At 38.7% G+C, this 19,784-nt stretch overlaps 1 pseudogene across 1 annotated transcript in view; it reads right to left on the bottom strand.

Moving 5' to 3' along the window:
* Window positions 1-412: 412 nt before the first annotated feature.
* Window positions 413-19,784, bottom strand: part of LOC309835894 (centrosomal protein of 78 kDa-like) — a 23,247-nt pseudogene continuing 3,875 nt past the window's right edge. The window contains exons 3-8 of the transcript in view: window positions 17,109-17,281; window positions 16,946-17,017; window positions 15,778-15,881; window positions 13,627-13,799; window positions 6,109-6,244; window positions 413-647 (exon numbers count right to left, since the gene is read on the bottom strand). The product of the transcript in view is annotated as a centrosomal protein of 78 kDa-like (transcript). The remainder of the gene's footprint in view (window positions 648-6,108; window positions 6,245-13,626; window positions 13,800-15,777; window positions 15,882-16,945; window positions 17,018-17,108; window positions 17,282-19,784) is intronic.

Genomic DNA, 19,784 nt, shown 5'->3' with positions numbered 1-19,784 from the left:
AGCCCGTTCATAAAAATTAGACTTCCATATTAAATAATCTCCACCATCTAAACCAGCTCGTGCAATAGACTTCCAATCAGCGGGGGGAAGAGCTTCTCCTGCAATAGCTTCTCCTGTCAACCATAGCAGTAGTACAAGGAGCAGTGGGCCCATATCGAGCACAGGCAGATTTTAAATCTTTCAAAACTTTAAAAGGAAGAGCCCAATGCTCCCTAATAGCTTGTTGAGGATTATTAGGATCAGGTCTTTCTATGACAGAACAACAGAAAATAGGATCTTTTCCTCGTTTTATTGCTCCTGTACAGCGCGCTGCAAGGGACTGAGCATTTTTACAGATGTAGATTTTTGAGGAAGACAGTCCTTATTAACCTGCAGCTTTTTCACTGACTTATCTATCATAGCCATTAGAAAATCACCCTCGAGATATTTTTTCTCTTCCGTGTTTAAAAGCCTCATCTGTTAAATCGAAATGTTCCTCTTCATCTGATATGTTAAAATTAATCAGTTCCCTAGATTTAGGAAGTGACGGTGTAGAAGCCATTAAGGCAGTTTTATCTTCTGAAGAAGGCTTTTGTTTTTCTGACTTTACATTCAAATCAACACTATCATGAGAAGAATCTAAACATTCTTTGATCAGATTCCACAAACTAAATAACAACAGGAGTATGAGTAGGCCCTTGAGACTCAGAATAATTTTTTAAATCTTCTCCAACTTTCTGCCAGATTTCTATGTCAACAGAGCCGCCATCGGGAAACCAGGGAGATACATCACGGATATGCTGCAAAAACTCAGTTAACTGTGAGGTAGAAACTTTATTACCCCGAGCTTTAAGCATCGAAAGTAAAACCTGAGCAAATAATTCACGCTCCTTTGAGACCTTTTGTCCCATCCTATTTTACTTCTGACTATTGCCTTATGCCTCTATTAGTTTCACTTTTACTCGTGGCCACACATATTTTGCATAAGGGTTCTCTTACCTGCACTTTCTTTTTCTTTTAATTGCCTTCACGCTTCAGGTCCCTGTTCGGGCGCCACTTGCCGAGGACCACACGGAAAAAGAGGCTCTCACCACCCAGGGTCAGAAGGGAAGGGGTAAGGAACTGACATAGCACCGACGAATGGGGTCAGAAGGACCAAGACAACTTGTAAGGCCAACTGGCCCGAGGCAGGGGAACACAATCAGATTCACAGGTTGCATCCTCTGGACCACCCAGTTCCAGAAACTGCCCTGGAGACATTCCGGACCACCCAGTTCCAGGAACTGACCTGGGGACTTTGAACCCAGCCCAGCTTTCCCGCCTTTCGAGGGGCGGGACTAACGGTCCCCCAGGATACCCGAAAAGACCACCAAATAAGGAATACCCTGCGCCCTCCCAGATTCACCACACCCCTTTCCCTTCTTCCCCTATAAAATCTTGCCCAACCCTTGCCTGGGCGCGACTTCTCTGGCCCCCTTTCTCTCGGACCAGTGAACCTCGCCCGGGAGCGCTCCCTAATAAAGCTCACTTGAAGCTTTCCTCTGTTTCGCTGTGCCGTTTGTTAAGATCCGACCTTACACAACTGACGGTTGCAAGGCAAATTTTATTGTGCTACAGTGGCAGATTATATAGACTAGAAAAAGGAAGGTTGCCAGACAGTGGTTTACATCATATAAAGACTGTCTCGGCTCAGGGTTAACTTCCCTGGGAGAAAACCGATAAACCCACAATCATCAAAAATAACCTGCACGTGCAGGCGGGGAGACAGCTTTGCTTGTCTCATTTTACATTCTTTCTGATCTCTGGGCCCTGGTGATTTATCTCCCATGGAATGGAACAAGGAGGGGAACAAGTAGGGACAGTCCCTTCGAGCAGCGGCGGCATGCCTGGCACGTCCGCAGCCTGCTCGCAAGGCTGACTGCTTCCCACACATGGGGCTACTTCTGCAGGTGGGGTCAGAATCCTCCTCAGTTTCAGGTGGTCCCCGTGCATATTCTAGGTGATGCTTTTCCTCTGTTCTACTGCTTCAGTTTCACACTCTTCCACTTGTCTTCCGTCTTTCAAAACTATGTTGAAACCTCTTGATTGTTGTGGGCTTATATACTTAAACACTTTGATACCATCATTGTAGTGTCTTGTGAAAATGGAGAAGAGCTGAAAGAAAGGGTTCTCAGTGCATTCTGAATCTGCTATTCTGTGGTCCCAGTGTTTAAACTTCTTGGTCTTCCCCAGTGTCTATCATTGCTTTTAGAAACACAATCTCCTGGTCTACTCGTGAAGGAAATGAATACATCACATCTAAAATGACAAGGAAGGCGGGTTAGATGCTCTAGGGTCTTGTCGTACTCTGCCATTTACTAATAAACCACTACGTGCTACAAATTGTAGGTGCTCATTTATAAAATAAAGGGGGTAACTCTACATGAACTATAGATTTCTCCTACTCTAACATAATTTTCTAAGTTCTTTTTTTAAAATTCTCTACATTATCATTAATTTTAATTAAGAAAACAAAAATCTAACTTTCTCTTTTGAAAATCAAAGAGTAATTCCCATAGTCCTACAATAATGGGAGAATTAGTTCTGAAACCTGTCAAGTTTCATGTTTCATACAAAAGGAAAATCATATTAAATAATTTTAAAAAGTTAAACATGGACTTTGTAGCACAAAGACAAGGTCCCCCCAAATGGTGTTCCTTTATTTACTAGAAATGTTCAGTTCTGCATTACAGTTGAAATAAAATAAATATATTATTTTTGAGGTACAAAAATTTCTTATGAAAATCAATTTTTCTTTTCTGTCCATACAAACAAAAGTATGGAATGACATTAGAGGTCAGGTTTATTTGGTAATAGAATGTAGCTTCTTGATATTTTTTATTTTAGGAAAGGAGAATATCAACATGAAAACTTTTTTCAACTTTACTTTTATTTAAAATGAGGCCATATTTTCCTCTTGTAAAAAGAGAGTTCAACTAGAACTGTCAATTTTCTCATCTGTAAAACAAGAGCACTGAATCAGCTGACTACATTCATTCAGAACTCAATTTCTTTATCGTATGATCACTAAGGTTCTCCCTAAATCTAATATACTAAAGTTCTAAGCAAAGGAAAATATAGTACTAACGACATGTTTTGATTTTTATTTCTTAGAGTTCAAGTGTCCACCATTCACCCTGGTCTAAGCTTAAGGAACCATTCACGGGGATACAATGCAGATGGGAGGGGAAAACAGAACCCTCACACAAGCTGTGGCGTGTTGCAATCAGGCTTCCGTTTGAAAAATAATCTTCTCTATAGCTTTCAAGTGATAACTTTGTCCCGGCAATGCTTCTTGTTTCAAACGGATTTTCTCTGGCTCTTCCTGAACACTTTCTGAGGAATCATCGACCTCTGATTTCTGAGGAGGAAGGACTCTCTACTGTCACAGTCGCAGGAAATTCTGATGGACCTGAGTGTCACAAGAAGAAGATAGGAAACCACAGAGTTGTTAAACTAAAGGGCAAAGAAAGAAAACAAGATTGTATAAAACATAACACAAGCCAGATACCGAATATCCAAATATTAGAGGACATTTAACAAAAGTGATCTGAGGTATCATTATTTATAAACGTCTCTCACTGCTCCTTAGTCTAAAACAGGCAATGACTAAGTAAAATTACAGGAACTTATTTTTGCTATGTTACTGCACAGACCTCTGTTGTACATGGTTAGGATTAGTAATGGGAATTGCCCATATTATTTTATTAAGTTTCTTTCACAGAAGCCAAGTGCAGAGCCAAGGTAAACATTTTTTCTCAGATCAACTTTATACTGCAAATAAAAAATTTATTTTCCACCATCAGACAAAAACAATCTGGAAGAAAATGTAGTTTTTCGGAGGAAAATACATCAGTAAAGGGACTGACAAAGAATCAGAAGAATAACCAGAAAGTCAACATATGTAAGCTGTGTATAATAGATGTTACCATTTAAAAATGAGAAATCACATACACATACATAACTAAAACTGACCCATCAAAAATTTCATCTTCTCATCACCCTGAAGCCAAAACTAGGGTAACAGTAATACAATTCTCCTGTCAAGCTTCACTGCCACTGCAATGTTGTTCAATTGGACATTTCCAAACATTTAAAACTTGACCTGGCCACAACCCCATAAAAGTCTACAGATCATAAAGAAGTGTGCTGGGATTATGTAACTACGCAGAAGACAAGTCACTAGGACATCATTTTGACAACAAGCAGCAAACCTGCAGCATAGGAAAATCTGAACAGGAGAACGAGGTGCACACCCCTCTCTCTGGGCATGCAAGGGCAGGACTGACACCCAGGATGCTCTTCTCTCAACCTCAGCAGTGGTGCCTTTCACAGAGCAACGATGCAGTCTCCCAGAACCGCTGGGAAGGAGAATCTGATACTGACAGTATTAGCTTGCCATGAGGCCATAAGCGAGGAAATGTGTGTGGCCTTGGTGAGAGAGCAGAAGTGTGGGAGATGTTGCTTTATCTTGACTTTCAGATCAGGAAATTTGTACACATAGCCTGCAAACAACATTTCTTGCAAACATGTGAACGTTCTTGAGTGTGAGAGCTCCATGTGAGGGGTCAGAAATGGCAGTCAAGTTCTTTTCACTGGGTAACAGGCGATTTGCGGACCGGAGAACAGGCTTCCTTGTTTACAGACATAACCACAAGGCTGCCAGTTGTGTGCCAAATCCACACAACTACACAGTTGCACTGGGAGAGCGACCAAACATACTTTCCATGGATTTATTTCAGAGCGGGAAATGCTTCTTGTAAGGCTCTGTCAGTTTAAAAAGCAAGGAGAATGCCCATCCACCTTTCCCAATTCACGCCCTATGTATCATCAATATGATAGCTACACACGAGCAACTGATTACATACATCACAAGCTTTGATGAATGCAAAGCCCCTAAAAAGATATCAACAAAACAAAGTTAGATCTTGATGTAAATACATCACCAGTTAAACCCAGTTAATACAACTATTTAGTATTATGTACAGTATCCATACAGAATTGTGTATACAAATAAATAAGCTCAAAACAAGGACCTGGAGGGCTCTGCTGCAGAGAAAACTGAACAGAATTCAGCCGACTGGCTTGGTAATTAATAACTGTGAACTGCTGAGAGGCCCCTTCAGTTCCTATGTTCAGGATGGTTGAGATTTCAGTCTCACTTCTTTAAATGGTGATATTAATCGTTCTCTAATTTACCACTCTGTGTGACGAGGATTGACCTGAGATTAAGTGTCTCAAGAAGAAGACAGGAAACCACAGAGGTGTTAAACTCAAGTGCAAAGACTGGGGATTCAACACTATAGTTTATGCAACAGCAATTCACATTACCATTTGCAAAAAAGTAGTCGGTTGTCCAATGGGGATTATAAACATCCATTTAACATGAGCAACTGAACAGATATATTTTACACAGTAACTACTTCAAGTACTATTTAAAATCAATTCTCTTTGTTTTCTTAAGCAATTGTTAATCCCCAATTTCGTGAATACTACCAAGTAAGTCACTTGAAACTCATCTAGAGCAATCTATTTCACTTAGCAAGCCTAAAGCTATAGTTCAACAATTTTATTTACTCTTATGTGACAAAAATTACTATGAACAGCTATCCCCTGGATAAGTAATCAGCTAAAGCTAGTTTGACTCACTAAATCTGATTTACTGAGTTAATAAGCCTGTTGATTTAGAATAGGTCTAATGCATATTTCTCATCCATTCTGCATTAAACTATTTCCCATGCCTAAAATGTCTTTTTTCCCATTCGTACATATCCGAATTCCTACTTCTGTGCTGTAGGGCTTCGCACAACTACACCTGCCTTTAGTGAAACTTTCCTCACCTGCACAATCGGAGATAATTTTAGTCTCCTCAAGACTCCCAAGGGGTTACCTGTGTTGTGACACTTGAGAAACAACTTGAAGCTCCCAATTGCATTTGGTTTTTCTTCCTTAGAGTGTTCATTAGGCAGAAGCCATGTGTGAGTTATATTTTTTCCTCTATAGAAAGCACCAGAGACCACCCACATAATAGCAGTTCCAAAATAAAGAATTCTGAACGACTGAAAAAGACAGGGAATCCAAGCACGTTACCTGCTGCTTTTTGCACGTTCTGCAGTACGCCACGGCCAGAAACCAGACACAACATGTGGTAGACGTTCAGGACCATAACATTCCTTACCAGCAGAGTGTTTCCTTCCATTACTTACAGGTTGCTTTGCGGCCAAGCCTATGTTTGACAAAGCACGAAAAGAAGGAATCAAGATGCACCAAAGGTCTACAGAGCAACTGTCACACATGTACACTTCGAAAGGAATCAAACAGGCACTTGACAATGATGCCAAGGCCATTAAAAAAAAGAGGATCGTTTTGTACAAAGGTTTTACATAAGCCAGCATTTTTAAAAAATGTAAGTTCTCTACAGTAACAAGTTATTTTAACTAAAACAGAAGTATTGTGATGTGCAGAAATGCAAAAATAAATTTTTAAAATAATCCCAAAGTATGATACATTTTATATATTATGCAGAAACACTCAAGTTTACTGAATCTTAGAACACCTTTGGCATTTCTGAATCTCAAGGACACACAAGCACAGATACACCCATGACTTCTGCCAAACGGAATCTTCAGAATTAGACCAAAATTTCAATTTAAGATGAATTTTTCTATGTAAAGACAATAAAAGTTATAAGGCTGCAAGTTGCTGGGTGGCAGGTGAGTCAGTGTTACTCTCCTATAAGCCTGTCAACCTTCACTGCTCCTTTGATTTCATATAGAAAATACACAAAAAAACAAATGAAACCCATGGGATAAAAGAGTGAAATGTGGAGACTTATCCTATATTTCAGTAGTAAAGAGGCAAGTATCTTTATATGAAATATTTGGTTGCAAAAACTAGACCTACATGTTAATATTTTATTTAGAACAAGCCACATATTAAAATTCACATTTAAATATTTAATTTGAATTTACTGAAAACAAACATCATAGGTTAAAAGGGTTATATTTATCCTTCAAAGCTACTATATTTTGTTATTTTATTTATTTATTTTAATAGATCTTTATTGGAGTATAATCGCTTCACAATTCTGTGTTAGTTTCTGTTACACAACAAAGCGAATCAGCCATATGCATACACATGTCCCCATATCCCCTCCCTCTTGAGCCTCCCTCCCACCCTCCCTATCCCACCCCTCTAGGTCATCGCAAAGCACCGAGCTGATCTCCCTGTGCTATGCTGTTGCTTTCTACTATATTTTAACAGCATTAGGATGCAGGGTAAAATGGAGTGTATGTGGTAATATAGGACAAATATTTCATAGAGTGTAGCTTATTGATAATCACCACACGATCCTGTGTGATTTACATGCCTCTTAAAAATATATAGGAGCTCAGTTCATTTTGTGCTATTTTATTGTGTTTTTTAACTTAATTACCGTCAAAAAAAATGTTTGTATGCATGTGGTTTGTATGTGTATACCCTTCCTTTACTTTCAGAAACGAATGCAAATACATTTGTATTAAAATTTTTTTTAATTACACTTTTCTTGTTAGGAGATAAAAAAAATTTCTAATAAAAGTTCCCATCTTTTTTTTAGGCATACATAATTACAATATAAATGTGACACAATTCAAACCATTATTTCACCCCTACACTCACCTGGACCTAGGTATATAGCCAGATACTGATTTGGCTTACCTCTATGTCTCCAAATAACTGAGGCAAATACAAAAAAAAAAGCCCAAGAAATAAAATTACTCTTAAAATAGCTCAATGGGTTTGTATATTTCAGTTACATTTCCACTTTGTTTAATCATGCTAAATAAAAAAAAAGTTTAACTGTTTTCTTCTCATTCCATGATGCCCTATTATATACCGCCAGGTACTAATTTTACAGAATTCCTAATATACATGCTTTATTTGTATATATTTCCATTTCTAATATCATAGCAAAAGTCAACTTAGCTATTTTAAGAATACTTTACACATGATATAAATTTTTAATAATAATATCTAATCAGTGTGATACCACAAATCTTAACTTCTTTGTATGTACTATTTCATTATTAAAATATCACTCTCTTGAAATAACAATTGGCAGACGATCATAAGCTTTTTTTTGACTTCATAAACACTCTTAAGAACTTCTATTTAATACGCTATTGTCCAAGCAAGTTGATTAATAGAGAATCAAAAACATTGGGCTTCCCTGGTGGCGCAGCGGTTGAGAGTCCGCCTGCCGATGCTAGGGGACAGGGGTTCGTGCCCTGGTCCGGGAAAATCCCACATGCCGCGGAGCGGCTGGGCCCGTGGGCCATGGCCGCTGAGCCTGCGCATCCGGAGCCTGTGCTCCGCAACGGGAGTAGGCCACAACAGTGAGAGGCCCGCGTACCGCAAGAAACAAAAACAAAAACAAAAATACATCTTTAAGTAGAAAAAAAAAAGTTGTATTTATGAAGATGTTTACAATAGTTTATTTTAGGTTATTTCCAGTTTTTCACCAATTTAAAAAATTGACCAACTCAATTAAAACCTTGTGACTACAATGTTAAAAAGTATAACTATGAATCATAGAATTTAAATGTAGTATGAAAAGACAAGAATGGCAAATTATATTGAAGCTATGGGGAATTATGTTTATAGACAGCAGGAAGAGAAAAGAAAAATGTAAATATTGCTTGATAGGACAATGGGATTAGAGGTGATCTTTTAAATTTTTCATTTTTACGCTAATACAATACCTTTATAAAACCCCCAAATCTTCAAACAACACATTTAAAAAAGATTGTGGTAAACTACACAAAACAGAAAATTTATCATTTTAACCATTTTAAAGTGGACCGTTCAGTGATATTAAGTCAACAAATTTTTAAAACTTTCAGAGGGCACCTGAATAAAAGATGTGTTGTCCATTGGTGATTTTAATGTATCTGATATATAACTAAAGTCACCACAAAACTCTTTCTGGGAAATTGGCAGATCATAAACATAAAACATTTATTTTGCTTTATATTCAACCTTATTGTTCTGCTGTTTCAAAATTCAAAGTTACTCACAAGAAAGAGTCAGTTTCATATTAGATTTGGTTTCACAAATGCTGCTCCTGCTATTCATTCTTATCACCAACAAAAAAAGACAATTTGTGACTAACCATAATATGTTCCAGAAAATAAGTTAAGGTCTCTTAGAAACAATACAAACGTTATCAGTAGAAGTGAATTCTAGGAAATTTATATATTCAGGAGAATGTGAAACTTACACCACTGATTGTTAAAGACTTTTAAAAGCTTTTCATTACAATTACATTTCGTAACAAAATAATAGGCTTAGTTGTAAAATCCTGGGTTAACTGCCATTTGGAAAATTAAATATACATTACAGTAAACATTTAGAAAATGGTTTTCTAAAATGTTCAATCTAGGTAAATAAACTTGTCTGTAGAAGTCTTTTATAAGGATCATACATATTTCAAGTTTTTTTTAATCATTCAGAGAAACAAGATATTACCTGATTCAAAAATTTAGGTAAGCATTTCTAAGAAAGAAGCAGGAAACAATGGGAAGGTTGGAACTGAGAAGAAATTTTGTTTCTTGTAGCGCAAAAGGTAATTCTGCATTTAAAAAAAAATCATTCCTCAAAAGCACCACTACTAAAATTATCATCAAAGTGCACCCCAAATTTCAATTGCAAAGTGTCAGAAGTAATTATCAACCAGGAAATATTTTCAAAATAACGAAGTTTTTATGAGATCCAAACAATAATGTTGGTTAATATTAACATCTCTTTAAATTCATTTATTATATCTATATTCTATAAATTCTCATAAGTCTCAAAATAATCATAGGCTTCCTCATATGCATGTGGTTAATATTGGCTGCTTTAATTTTAGCACACCAGAAAACATAAGGGGTATAAGTTCAGAAAGAGTTACCAACTCTAATAGTAGCTTTTCCTTTTCGATCACTTCCCCAAATTAAGAGTTCTCTTTTTCTGTCTAGCAGCTTTGGATGGTTCCTTCACGATGGAGAAGTTATCCACTGGTACTGAGACAGAAATGATAAATATGCCATTTAAGTTTCAGGTAATTTAGGAGGGTTTGATCTTCATTGGAAATTAAGATACTTTAAATTAATAAAAGGTTTTCAATCTGCATTTCTGGGAACCTAAATTAAAGCATCACACAACATTTTCAAAAACAGAAAAGCCATTTCATTTGACTGAAAACTTAGTTTTAAGATGGCAGAAAGTACCTTGATAATTTTCTTTTAAGAAAGAAAGAAAAACAAGCCATTAAAGAGAAATTCTTCCGAGAGAACTGAAACGTGTGATATACCTCTGACTTGGCACTCCTTCCATCTGGAGAACTTTTTTGATAACTGCTTTCATCACACAATGATCTAAAGTAAAATAAATTGAAGTTAGAGTCATTAGTTCCCAATGAGTGGCTATTTCCATTTAAAACCAAAAGCCAACTAATTATTGCTTTTCCCATAAATTTAAATATGAAATCTACATTATGTAATTATACACTTATCTCCCCCTTTGTGTATTCTAGTTTTCTTCCTCAGAAACCTAAGATGCCATCTTGCAGACTGCCTCCAGTGGCTACTATTTTGGCAGCAGCAAAGGTCAACTTTAAACATTTTGCATCTAAAGTGGCTTTGGATACCTTTGGATAGAAAGTACAGTCTGAGCACTGTCCAGACACTTAGATACCTAAAGGGCATCTAAGATAACAAACCAAAGTCCTGATGATATTCCCTCAAAAGCTGCTCCTCCCATCAGCTCCCCTTTTCTAAGTGATACCACCCAGTTGCACACATAATCATCAACGACTTGTCTCCTTGTTACTATTCCCTTCATACCCCACATCTAATCTATCGGCAAGCCTTGTTAGCTACACCCTCAAAACACAACCTGAATTCAACCACTTTTCACTTGCTCCAAACTTCCAGCCTAAACTAAGCCATAGACATCTCTTTTTTGGACCACTGTGATAGTCTCCTAACTGCTCTCCCTGTTTCTCTTCTTTATCCTCCCAAGTCCATCCTCTATACCAGGTTCCCTTATTCAGATACTATTTGGATCATGCCGTTTACAAGTTGAAAACGCTCTACTCATTTAGAATAATCCAAATCTTTACTCTGGCCTTCAAGACTTTACAAGATCAGACCCCTGGCTAGCTCCTTGACCTCATGTCATACCACATCTTCTGCACTCAGTCCTCTGACCATGTTGGTCTCCTTGCTTTTCCTTAAATACTCCACCCACCTACCTGCCTGCATACTCATTGCCTCCTTGCTTTTCCTTAAATACTCCACCCACCTATATGCCTGCATACTCATGGGCTCCTTGTCCTGGAATGTGCTTACCCCAGATCTTCCATGGCTTGCTCCTCTCTTCATTCAGGTCTCCGTTCAAATGCCACTTCTCCAGTGAAGCTGTCCCCTAACAAACCTGTCCAATGGAGTCCTACCTGCCCCTGCTCACTCTCTTTACATTAAGATATTTTTGCACCTCCTACTATCTAAAATTATATTACTTATCTGTTTACTCATTTCTATCTGAACTCCTTCCCTAGAATGTAAGCTCCATGAGGGCAAGACTTTTGTGTGTCTGGTTCACTGCTTTATCCCTAGTGCCTAAACACATATCTGGCACACAATAGGTATTAAAATAATTACTTGTGAAACTGACAAATGAATAAAGTACTCCTTGCAAGAATTCAGAGGTCGCACAAGAAGGAAACAATGCTCTTGGTGGAAGCAGGCTTAGTATCTAGGTTCACCTCTTTCTGAGTAGTGTTGAGAACAATTTACAAGTATAACTCACTTTAATTGGTAAATTATCTGCTAAAAACATAAGGGACGTACAACATTAGAAAAGTGCCGTTTTTTGTTTTTTGGGGGGTTTTTTGGGGGGGTACGCGGGCCTCTCACTGTTGTGGCCTCTCCCGTTGCGGAGCAACAGGCTCCGGACGCGCAGGCTCAGCGGCCATGGCTCACAGCACAGCTGCTCCGCGGCATGTGGGATCTTCCCGGACCGGGGCACGAACCCGTGTCCCCTGCATCGGCAGGCGGACTCTCAACCACTGCGCCACCAGGGAAGCCCAAAAGTACCGTTTTCTAGGATACAAATAATGACAGAGAATAGAGAATACATACTAAGAACCTTTCATCAAAGTATGACGGTCAAGAACTCTCGCGGTAAAACGTCAGACAAAAACCAGAACAAATGATCATGACTTCTAGTAGTTCTGAGGCTGAACAACCTACTCATTCAAACAAAAGGGATCATCACAAAAGCACAGGTATTAAAAACTATTACATGAAAGGAAACTATCATGAGTCATTTATTTAAGTGTTGTGTGGACCATCACATTAAAATAACTGGAGTCTTTCAACACCCCGTGACATACAAAAATAGCAAGTCAGACATATGGATCTGACAGGATATGATACAACCCCTACAAACTCTCACTACAGAAGAATGGACACACGGTGTCATTAACCAACTAGCCAAATGAATACAAGCAGCCAGTAAACCTCACCAGTAATTCGAATGAATACAAAATAAAACAAAATGTGGTTATTGTCCTATCAGATTAAGCCACGATTCTGTAAGAAAAGTCTTCAAAATGTCTATACCCTTTTGATGCAACAACTCTCTTTCTAAGAATTTAACCAAAAGAAATAGTCAGAGATATAGGTAAGGATATATATCAGAGTACTTTTTGTAACTGAAAAACTGGACATACCTTTTATAGAAGATTGGATAAGCTATGTGTACTGTGGCATATTCATATAACAGAACACTGAACAGTCACAAAACATGATGCAAATTGACTGACTTGCTAAGATGGTCATACTAAATTAACTGAAAAAAGGTATAAAATTTGGAGTAATCCCACTTGCATAAAAAAGGGAGAGGTACTCATTTTTGTAGTCTTTCAGTTTTTTAAAAGTGCTACCAGCCAGTGTTTGTGAGAGGCAGGCTTCACATCCACTCTTGGGGTGGACTACAAATTGGCATAGCCTTTCTGGGTGGTGATTCGGCAATGTGTATCAACAGTGTTAAAAATATGTCACACTTAGTCATTCCACGTGTAGTACCTTATTCTACACAAGTAAGCCCGATGGACACAGAGGCGTATATACAACGTATTCACATTGCTTGTGACAGGGAAAAGCAAACTGTCTAAATATAATTGCAAAGAATTGATTAAACTATGGGACATGAATATGATGGAGTATTACATGATACCTTCAGTGAAAAAAGCAGGAATATGAAATAGCAAGTATACTACAATTCTATTTTAGTAATCCCTAAGTGTATAAATATATTTATATATATAAAAAAAAAGGCCTGAAAATATATACACCAAAATGAACAGTGCTTATGTCTGGGTATTAAGCTTATAGGTAATTGTTCTCTTGTTACTGTGTATTTTCTGTAAAGAATACATGCAACTCTTAGAGAAAGTTTAAAAGCAACATAAAAGCTATCAGAAAAATGAGGCTCTGAAAAAAATCCTATCACAACAGTATCATGCCAAAAGCTAAGCATATATTATATTAAAAACTCAATATCTTCAATTTTAGAATGTACCTCCAAGCCATAAATCCTCACTAAGAGATTCTGCAAAAGCACGAACCCAGGTCACCAATGAGCTTGTTGCAGTTCAGAGTGATGCGCCTCCAACCAGGCATACAGTCAAGATCAGGTCTCCTGGAACGAAGCCTCTCTGCCCAGGTTTCTTCATGCCTTCTGATAGTCTGATACTTCAAAGATTTAATGGGACAAAATTAAGATGCTTCAATAAGGAAACAGGGTGTGCCTACTGAGTATGGCTCATTATGTCAGAGATTTACACACACACGTATCAAGCATATGTGCCAGGAGAATCAAGCTGAGAAATTAAACAGTCAGTTCTGCTTTACGAGTCCAGTGACCCACATTCTAGTCGGTCAGTGATTAGATTCCAGCCACTGGATGACCTGTTTTTGAACAGTTATGTAAAGTTGGACAACTCAATTACAGTCTGAGAATTATTTTCCTTATCTTCTAAGTCAGGGAATTGGTTCTAAATTCTATCATTGCTGAGGCTCTAAATTGCATCATTCTGTCCTCCAAAGGTCTCCAAACACCTGACTGGGCAATCCATAAGAAAACTTTTTAATATGCATCTTATTTTTTAACAAATTATATACACAAAGTTCTATACATTTAACTTACATACATTATAAACTACACAGATAGTTTTTCATGATACAAAGCTAAATAGGTTCTAATATTTTCTTGCCCTAACTCCTAAGGCATTATTTTATTTTATTTATTTTGAAAAAATATTTAGTTATTTGTTTGTTTGGCTGTGCCGGGCCTTTAACTGCGGCCTGCCGGATCTTTTACTTATTGCATGTGGGATCTAGTTCCTTGAGCAGGGATCGAACCGACGTCCCCTGCACTGGGAGCGCAGAGTGCTAACTGCTGGACAGTCAGGGAATTCCCAGGCATTATTTTAAAAACTATATTCACAAAATGGATCTCACATGCTACCTAGGGTATGCACACAAACTTCAGAGACCTGGACTATGCACAGCCAGTCTGATGTGCCTTGGGAAAATAATGGTTTGACATTTAACCACAAGTCTTGTCTTAAAGACTTTCAATTCTTTATATTCATAAAATAGATTCTGGTAACAGGGAACACTGACTTTAAATGAGAAAAGTCTTGTTACATTCTTGAAAAAATAAAAGACTCAAAGTGCCTTTGACACTCTAAAAGGAAAATCATTAGTGTCATTTTCCTATTAACAATAGCTTATAAGAGCTCCAAGCAGAAATAACAGCAATCACTTACACAGTGCTTAGTATGTGCCAAGCACTATTTATACAAATGAGTTCACTTAAACCTAAATGAGGCCTAGAGGTTAAGTGATTTGTCCATGATCACTAGCTATGAAAAGGGAGAAAGGGAATTTGAACCCAGGCCATTTGGCTTCGGCACCCAAGTTCTTGACTGTTTTCTCCCCCAGGGGTCAGTGGACTTGCCCTGTAGAGGCTCAAAGAATTCTTCAATTTTTAAAATCTAAATTTAAACATTTCCAGCTTTGTGGGCTATACAGTTTCTGTTGCAACTACTTAACCCCACTGGTGTAGGCTGAAAGTAGCCATAGCTACCATGTAAACAATGGGTGCGACTATGTTCCAAAAAAACTTTCTTTACAAAATCAGGTGGCAGGCTGGATCTGGCCCACATAGTTTACCTATCCCTGATCTGCACCAGCAAACTACTAAAAAGGCTTCATGCCAAATTATTAAATAATTTAGGCCTAAATACAGTAATTATAACCACTGTAAACTTGTTAAGGCATTAGTTGAAAAATTGTATTTACAAGTTGCTGATGTAGTAATTTTTATTAGTTTATAAACTACAGCAGCTAATAGACACTTGATTCATTTAAATCTTGAAGACTATAATGGCATAGTTTCTGCACAGCATCACAATCAGTGTTTTCAGTAACTAAAAATACATAAAAGTATTATTATGTATTGTATATTAAATCTCTTATTTCTAAAATTAACTGGACTATCTTAACTAAATGGTAGAATGCCAAACTGACAAATGGTCATATTCTTTCAACAAAATGAAAGATGCACTCACAGGTATCAAAAGACAAAAATTAACTGCCATCTGTGTCAACATATTAATGTGCTTCAATCACATATGTTTTCAGGAAAGTTTAAACATAAAATCACCTTTAAGATCTTGGCCACGTAATCTGCTCCCTGCCATGTCAGATTACAGCCCGTGAAGTTTACTGTCTTAAGAGTGATAGAGTTCTTTATACCTTGACAAAAAACTACAAGGAAAAAAGAAAAAACCACACACACAATAAGATGAAGAGCCTATACATTTGTCAATCTTGACTTATTTGTTTTTCTTGAGTCAATTGGAGGTTTACAGCCACATTTTTAAAATCATTAACAACAATCTTCCCAAACAGGTAATTGATGAACTGATGTGTTCTAAAACTTGTCAGTAACAAAGTCTTATTCCAGTTTACAGCAACACTTTAATTCTATTTAGGTACTAAAACTGAATACAGTGAATACTGCAAACTTTATTGCCAACCACTCAGTAAAGTACGACATACTTTTGAGACAGAGGAAAAAGAAGAGAAACCTAAAAAGCATAAGACTCTTCCGATTTTCAGTTCCAATGATACATGCCAATCTTGATGATCAATCAGCGACTTAAATGTCAACTATAAACCCAGTATTTTATTAGCTGCTATGCAGTATACTAGAGCAATAGAAGAGAGAGAACCTGAAACCCTCTGTTCCCTCAAACTGAAAGGCAGGCTTCCTGACCCCTCCAGACCACTACTGGACATAGGGCACGCACGCTAATGTTTCAGGACCCCAATGAAGAGTCACCTGTTTTGTGATTACTTCCATGACACACCCTCACCACCGCTGAATTTGCTGCTCCTACAGGACGTTACATATATTTCCTATTTGAACACATACCACAGTGCATTATAATTATGACTGCATATAGACGTTCTAACAATTTAAAGAGAATGATGACTTTTTTGCTCTTTACGTCTTGCTATTTCCCTTCCCATACTATTTCTTGAAGAGAAACCATAAAAATATAAACACACACAAAAAACAGAAAATATAGAAAACGCGTGGTTTGTGGCTTAACACAAACTTAAGTAAGATTAATTCTGACAGTATCCAGCATGACAAACTTCCATGGTACAAATGAGAATGGACCAAGGATTGAGCAGGTACAGGAGACAATCCACGCATGAACACCACCAAGAAAAGGTAGACAGGAAAATGTAGACAGACATGGTGTGTAGGAAATCACGAGACCAGTCCGATGGGAAGAGACTTAAACAAGACTGAAACTCACTTTCTAAACCTCCATCTCCAACTGGACAATTCACAAGACACAGGTGCACCAAAGTGGCCAAATATTCAATCCCTTTAATGGGGAGGAACAGTTTAAAATTTTATTGGTTTAGTTTGCCCCAAAAGCAACTATCAAAGGTTGGCAGGACACAATGAAGGCTTACCTTTGTTAACACAGTTAAGTCTCTCTCTCTCAGAACTAGCCCACTTAGCTCCAGGTTCCTTAGCGCACCCGACGCACTTACACAGCATTTATGAGCTCTACAAAACTGGAAGGTCACATCTTTATTTCTTATCGCAGGAACACGACTTCTGTAAACTTCATTTCTGTCACAACCTAAAGCAAAATATTATAAAATGAGTGATTTAAACCATACATTTTATCATCATTAAAAAGCACCTAAGTGAAAAGAAAAAAAGCATCTGCTCTGTGCTAAGGATTAGAAACGACTCCTGCCCTTAAAGCCTTCATTCAGGAGGAAGATGGATAATCTCAAAATTTCAATCACATGAGATAAATAAACATAACCTTTATGCACAGAGGTGCCTATGGAGGCAAAAAGTTATATCTAAGTGACGGCTTCATGATAACCCTGAAGTGGAATCTAGAAAGATGAGGCTATGCAGAGTTGGAGTAGGAGGTGCATTAACGGCAGAGGGAACATCTGTGAAAAGACACTCAAGCCTGACTCCTGCCGGGCACTGTAAATACTGCAGGTGGCGATGACTAAAGGCCAGGGGTCCAAGTGTGAGGAGAGACACAAAGGAAAATAGAGATGCTGGCCGAAGCAAGCCTGGGAGAGAGCGTGGCTTGAGTCCCACAGGTGACGAGGCCTGGGACTACCACTGGCTGAGTAAGGGTGCCTCCGCTGATTAGAAAAAGGTGACCCGCTGCTGAAGGACCAATTAGATAAAGGGAGTGATCACAAAAAGCTCCCCTTCCTCAGGGCCAAAGAGTCCCAGGACGGGGCTTCCCTGGTGGCGCAGTGGTTGAGAGTCCGCCTGCCGATGCAGGGGACACGGGTTCGTGCCCCGGTCCGGGAAGATCCCACATGCCGCGGAGCGGCTGGGCCCGTGAGCCATGGCCGCTGAGCCTGCGTGTCCGGTGAGGCTTGGCCCAGCACAGTTCAGACTACACACCTCTGGGCAGGGCAAACGCTGGGCGGCTAGTATGCACTAACTCTGTGTGGGCAAGCCATTAGCAGCATTATGTGAAGCATAGCTTTTTATGTTACAAGATCACTCAACACGAGTAGGCAGATGAACTTAGAGGAGCTGAGCCCAGGAGCCGCAAAACCACCCAGGAGTTTCTGCCATAGTCTGGGCAAAATGTAATATGGATGCAGAAGCAAATTTAAGAGGAGGCCAAAATCTACAAGCTAGCCCCACTGGATGCAAGACATAAAGGAATTTCAGTGAAGGAACTCTGAAGAGAATGGGCTCAACAATAAATTTTTCTTACATTCAATGTAAACTATGTGGCAAAATTAAGTACAGTGGCCTTTAAGTTCCCTTCCAGCTCTAATTTCTTTTGATTTCTAACTTATTACTCTGCTTAAGTAAAGTCCCTTCAGAGGTACAGAACAGTTCTTACACCTGAATGGGATGCAAAGAATAATCTGACTTCTGTTCACCAGGGGATGAATTGAACTGTCCTTGCAGGAGAGATAACAGATGGTGTGAACCCCAGATCCTAGAAAAGGGCCAGGCACACGAGAAGACTCAGCTTTTCGAAAACAAATGAATAATCATTTCCTTTCCTAGATCTTCACACCCTTCCTCTGCTGGCTACTTTCTCTCAGCTTATAAACATCCTCAAATATACCCACTTAAAAATCTCTCAGACCTATGATTCTTTGGATATTCTTGTGGATAACCTAAATCTCTCCCATGCCTTCAAACACCTGTCCTTCCAAAAAGCCCAGATCTGTATCTTGGGCCCAGACCTGGCCCCTCTACCAGGCCCCTCTAAAGCACTGAAGATGAAGTAAGATCCTCTCCCCACCCTCAATTCCTTCCTACTGTGCTCTGTATCTCACAAAAAGATGCAGCTGTATACTGTCACCCACGCTTGCTGCCCTCCCTTTTCTAACTGGTCACCAGGCCTCACCCATTCTCTCTCAGATCTGAAAAATCCAGTCCCACCTTTTATAACTTAAGTGGGACCCTTTGATTACAATTCACGCTGCACCCAATCAACTGCCTTCCACATGGAGGTCCCAGTGAGCCTCTAAACCAGAAGTCCATCTCACTGTTCTTTGGTGTTTCCCACAGCCTTCAGGATAAACATCCAAACTTCTGACATGACAAACAAGGCCCCTTTCTGTGGGGCCCCACTAGCTTTCCAGTATCAACTCTCATTGCTTTCCCAAACCCTGAGTTCCAGTCCTGTACCTGAGTTTTGCCATATTTTTTTATATTTCTCAAACTTTGACACACACTGCTCCCTCCTGCCACCCCAGGAGCTTCTACATACCCTTAGAAAGGATGGCACCTCCTCCAAGAAGCCTACCCTGAACTTTCCCTTCCAAGATTCTGTGCTCTGCAAAGGGGAAAGATGGCGGGGAGGGATACATTAGGAGTTTTGGATTAACATATACACACGACTATATATAAAATAGATAATCAACAAGGACCTACTGCATAGCACAGGGAACTCTACTCTGTATCCTGTAACAACCTGTACGGGAAAAGAATCTGAAAAAGAATGGATATATGTATAACAGAATCACTTTGCTGTACACCTGAAACTAACACAATATTGTAAATCAACTATGCTCCAATATAAAATAATAATTAAATTAAAGAAAAAAGAGATTCTGTGCTCTGTAGCACCAGAA

Source organism: Grampus griseus (assembly GCF_964374135.1).
Source record: "Grampus griseus genome assembly, chromosome: 18".
NCBI lineage: Eukaryota > Metazoa > Chordata > Mammalia > Artiodactyla > Delphinidae > Grampus > Grampus griseus.
The sequence above is the reverse complement of the archived record's forward strand: the minus strand, read 5'-3'. Positions and strand labels throughout refer to the sequence as shown.